This window comes from Hibiscus syriacus, unplaced genomic scaffold (assembly GCF_006381635.1).
Source record: "Hibiscus syriacus cultivar Baekdansim isolate YM2019G1 unplaced genomic scaffold, ASM638163v2 tig00116983_pilon, whole genome shotgun sequence".
In the NCBI taxonomy this organism is placed as follows: Eukaryota; Viridiplantae; Streptophyta; class Magnoliopsida; order Malvales; family Malvaceae; genus Hibiscus; species Hibiscus syriacus.
The window spans coordinates 831,938-837,937 of record NW_024063506.1 but is presented as its reverse complement, the minus strand read 5'-3'; positions in this window follow the sequence as shown (position 1 = coordinate 837,937).

Here is a 6,000-nt window from a genome sequence, read left to right as displayed (position 1 = left end):
CGATTTAGGTTCTAAAAAAGGTACCCGAGTTCTCCTTGTTGGTGCCCCATGGGCTTACTAGACCCTCAGTCCTAAGCCCATTATAATCTTGTGTGGAACAAGTTAAACTCAGGAGGACTCATTCCCTTATGTCTGTACGGAGAATAAATTCACACGACTACATAAGACATATGAATCCCGAAGGTTACTTGCTACGCCTGTAAGGAGAATAAATTCTCACGAAGGCGTCTCTTTCACCTTTACTTAAAAAGGGTTTGGAGCTCGGCTATAGAGCTTGAGATGAAATTTTTAAAAGCTGAAATCATTGAAAAAACATCACTACAACTTTATATGAAAAAATAATCAAAGATAAATAATAAGTATCGAATAAATAAATTAAAATTTAAATTGTCCCTAGCAGAGTCGCCAAACTGTCGTAACCATCCCTCGGGTGGGCCCGAAATCGGGCTTCGACTTAAATAAAACATGTTAGAGCCGCCACCGATCATTTTTTAAAAAATTAGGTTGACTGAACACCTTAACTTACCATCTTACTTGATCTTCATTTTACCAGAAATATATCAGATTTAGGAGTCGATTACAATCAAGGAAGGATTAACACCCTTGTACTGCCCTTTCGGTACCAATTTAATTTTCGATTGTCTTAATTGCGAAAATTAAAAGTTAAATTGAAACTTAAAGATTCGATTTGAATTACTTACCTTTGATTGATTAAAATTGCCCCTAAAAAGTCAAAAAGATATTAGATTGTAAAAAATAAATAAATATTAAATAAAAGGAATTTTAAAAAAAGTTAAAAAAATAAAATAAAATCAAGATATAAGAAAGACTAATAAAAAATGAATAAAATGAAGAAAATTTAAATTTTAAAAGAAATAAATAAAAAGGTGAAGAAAATGTTAATTTTTAAAAAAAAAAAAAAAAAAAAAAAGAAAGAAAGAAATGTTAAATTTTGGAAGTAATAAAAAATAACAGAATAAAAAGAAAAGTATTAAAATTAAAAAAAATATTAAAGTACTAATTGGAATAAATTAAAATTCATGGATCAAATTGATGCTAAAAGTTATATGCAAGAGAAAAACAAAATGTTAGGGGACTAAATTGTAAAATAAAAATATGCTCGGGATTAAATTGAAAAAATTAAAAAAAAAATTCAAGGGTTAATTTACAACAAGTGACCAAAATGAATTACACATCAAAATATCAGGGACTGTAGAAATAATTAACTATTTCATAATTACACAATAATCCCACTATAAATACCTCTAAAATCACCCAAAAAAAACATTTATCTCATTTTCAAACAAAAACCAAACCCCCGTTTCCCTCAAACACTCTCAAAAGCTTTCCTCTCTCCATGATCGACCAACAATCGACAACCTCCGACCGCCGCTCGTCCACCGCTCCAACGGTTGAAAAAAGTTCCACACCGTACCAAAATGATTCCCCGACCCCTTAATGCCAAATCCAAAGCCCGATTTCCCTGAAAAACTCCCTAACGCGTAGATCTAAAACCAAAGATTCAATTTTTACCTTTAACCTGATGTCCTTTTGAATTCCCGTCAGCTTCTCCTATCCCAACGAGATCTTCGGCGTCTTTTGACGAAACAAAGCCCCAAGCTTTGTTTATTTTTTTGCTTTCGGTTGCTTTGATTAATTTTGCTTTCGGTTTGTGGCTTTGGTTGTTTGGTTGGCCCGACTTTTGGGTGATGCTCGGTTTCCACTGTTTGTTGGCTCTCGGTCGTTGCTGGATTTTTGTGTTTGCTCAAATTTTCTTTTTTTTTTCGGCCTCCCTGACGAGGCTTTTATAGCGTTCGATCGACCGTTTGGGTCTCGATGATCTTGAGGTCATCCCCGATCTTTCTGGGGTTATTTCTCGACTTGTTCATGTTCTGTTGAGGTTGTCGTTGGGCCAGAAATCCCATGATGGTTCAGTCTAGGGCATTCAGTCGAAAGTCTCGACCAACTTGTTGGCCACGCACGCTGCCGTTTTCCTCTCTTGCGGTGCTCCTGGTTAAACATGAAACCTTAACTTTGGATTTTAGAATGGGTCAGGCCCTCTAACCGGGTTTGCTGGGTTAGACTACCTGGTTGGGCTCACTGCTGGACCACCTGGATGTTGGACTTGACCGAAAATAGACCTAAAAAACAAAAAAAAACAAATAAATATAATATATATACACTATAATATAAATATTATATATAAAAATAAATATATATATAATATATATATACTATATAATATAAATATACTATATATAATAATATAATATATGTCGACACCGTTTTTCTCCGAGCGGGGAAAAGCGTGTCGATAGCTTGGCGACTCCGCTGGGGATGTTTTGAGAGTCGAGCCACGAGTTGGTTACCCTATATTTATGATTTTGGGAATTATGTATTCGATCTTGTTTTAATTTACAGTTCATTATGTTATTTCAAAAAAAAAGATTTTCTTTCTGATTAATGCTTACACTTTCGTGAAATTATTAAGATTGTTACATCATAGCTCTAAACCCGAGCTTCCTTGTGTGGGTCTGATAAAGTACCTCTGGAAAACACCCTAAGTTGCCTACTCGGATATCATATCCGAGGTACGCTTTTAATGGTGTGATCCCCTGAGCTAAACCCGATTCGCAAGTCTGTAATGGACCAGAATCGAGGTCAACCTTAGCAGGTTGTAAAAACGGCTTGGGAACCTTTGCTAGAACCCAACCTCATATAGAGAATTTAGTAAACCTACCTCGCTAGAGCCATGTAGATAACCTAGGAGAATTAGAACGAATGCGGTTAGGATTATTATTCTTTGTATGCCTTTTTTCAGTCTCAACTTTTAGTTTTATTTATTTATTTTTGCTAAGATTACATTTATGGACTAATCATTTCAACTAACTTGATTCTTTATATTTTGTTTCTACTAACATTGATATCCTTTTGTCTGCTCTTATTGCATTTTTTCATGAACATGACATATCATTCAAATGTATTGATCCCTAAATAACTTATCATTTAGAAGGTTCTTGAAAAACAATGCCACATCAATGCCTTTCGTTGGGATCGGTAGGAAATTCGAAGATACTCTACATAGATCGAGTAGCGTCAAGAGGGAGTCTACCTACCAATGAGACAAGCCAGACATCTGCCTGCTGAGGTAACAAGCTGGACTCGAGACGATTCGACGTTGAAGCCAACAGTTGAAGATCTTCAGGCAGGATATTCTCAACATTTCCTTTTGCTTGATTCATAACACTCGAATTAGCAACGCATCACTCGAGGGATCAACATTTCCAATGAAAGATCATGAGAGAAGAACTCGTAGCTTGAAGAACTGAAGATGGAGACTCAGCCAAGAAATGAAGTAATATGACATCATTTGCAGCGAGATCTCGACGATTTCACAGAATGAGATGAATTGACATCCACAGTGGAGTCGTCAAGCTGTCGACACTGTTTTTCGCCCGGGCGGGGAAAAGCGATACTAACTCGGGGGTTTTCTCTTTGAAAAGATTTCGAAATGTGAGGAGTCGCCCTCAATTAGTTAAGGTGCAATTAGAACACCATAAAAATCGGGTGATTTTAACAAAACATTTTATTTTTATCAAAATACTGAGTTTTGGGGTCTACAAAAATCCATAAATCAAGTTCGGGAGTCGGTTACGCATGGGGAAGGATTAACACCCCCCACAAACGCCCAAAAATTGGTACCTAGTTGATTACCCTATATTTAAAATCAAAAATTTTGAGTTCGATCTTTATTTTTAAAAATCATTAGGAATGCAGAGTTTGAAAAGTGTATTCGTTTATTGAGACCGATAACATTCGCCCCCGAGCTTAAATGCGGGAGATCAACAATTGTGCCTAATAATTGAACATTGCCTTATTTTTAGAAAACATGATGCAACTTTGAAAAGGATGTCGACTTATTTAGGGAATTACCAGTCACCCCTGATCATGATTGCGAGAGATATACTATTAATTCATTAATAAGTGAACAATGCCTTAGATTTATAAAACTATCGATCAAGCAAACTTTTATTTATCCTAATTATACTAAAAATAAATTAAGGCTTTTCTAACTTACGATGACAAATTATGAAAATTAAAGAACCTAGGGATTAAATCTAAAAACGTAGGCTCTAATATAATCCTATATGATTTTAATCGTTATTGAGTTAATAACTGAAATGGTCCCTTGAGGTTTTAAGCGAGAGCCGCTTCGAATTATCCCCTAAATTAAGAGACTAATTTAAAATCTACGTTAAAATGGAGGCTCTATTTAACCTATTTAATTATGTCAATATTAATAGTTTAATCAAAGGTGAGGGACTAAAAGGATCAAGGTCTAAAGAACCGAGTTCTAAAAGATTTAAAAGTTTGGGACCTAAATTAATAATTTATAAAGTTAGGGGTTAATTAAAATCTAATTATTACCTAAATTATTACACTAAAATTTTTAAAAAATATTAATTATTAATTAATTTTAGAATCGAAAAATCGATTCGAGTAATCGGGCGTATAATGTGAAAACTAGACTCGAATTACTCCTTAATTAAGTTAAAATGTCATCCTAAATTCTAAGTTCGATTCGAGTGTTAATCTAATTTAAAAAATAAATCTAAGAATTTACACTACGAAAAATGAAACATTTAATAAACTTAATTAAAAAATAAACATAAGAAAGAAAGAAAAAAGAAAAAATAACATAAAATAAAAAATAAAATAAAATAAACCTAAATATAAAGACCTAATTGCATAAATATTAAATTACTAAACTAAAAGGGAATAAATTAAACATAAAAAAGGGATAAATCAAAACAAATTAAAATTTATAGTCTAAGTTTAACATGACACCAATTACACAAACTTGAAATCATGAACTAAAATAAATAAATAAATACAAAACTTATGAAACCATCAATGATAAAAACTCAAGATAAATAAACAAATAATAAATGCAAAGAAATAAAGAATAGCTAACGTAAAGAGGAAATGAATTTAAACTAAATTAAAGAAAAATATAGGTAGACATTAAACGGGAAAGAAACACAGTAAAATGAATCAGTCAAATCCTAAATTTTTTTTAAATGGAAATGATGGGTAAACGGTTAAATTAAGAAAAAATTAAAAGATAGAAAACAAATCAATTAATTTTAAATCAGTTTTAGACACTAAAAATAAGATTAAAATACAACTACCATAAATAAAATACGTATTTGGAAACACAGACACAAGAATAAATTATAATATGATAATTCATGTAATTATCACAACTTATTAAAAGAATGTATCCTGATTCAAACCTTAAATATAAAACAAAACCCAAAATAAGTGATCCAAGTGTAAAAACGTCTAATCAGAGGATTAAACAGTGATTTTCCGTTTTTAATAAGACATGCAAGCATTAATAAAAAATAAAAAATTACAAAATTAATCTAATATGGTTTAAAAAAATTAAAAAATCACTACACATAATCAAAATAAAAACGCTAAATATAGAAGATTAAAACAGTAAATTTACCAAATTATTTACATGCACTCAAAGGAAATATCATTTTTGGTCTCAAGGAGGGACAAACAATAAAACAAAGGGGCCTGAAATGATATTTTATCAAAAATTACAAGACACAAAAAGAAATGGAAAAAACTATAAAAACGGTCTCTAACAGTGACATTTTTATAAAAATACTGAAAAGTTTAGAGACTTAACATGATTTACCCCGACATTTCTCTATACATTTTTTTTTTAACATTTCATTTTTTCAGTTTAAAAAAATAGAGAGAGAGGGTCTCCCTTTAGGACTCCGGCCTCTCACCGGGGGCCTTCGTTGGCAACCTCGTCGCGCGCCATCTCCGGTGGCTGTTGGCACCAAATTTCACGGAGAGACTCCTCTCGGCGCGGTGGCCACGGATCCGGCTCGGTTTCATGAAATCGGCCCCCCAAAGCCGCCAAGGCAGAGACCGCTCGACTTCCTCCCCCTCCGGGACCACGAACCGACCCCCGGT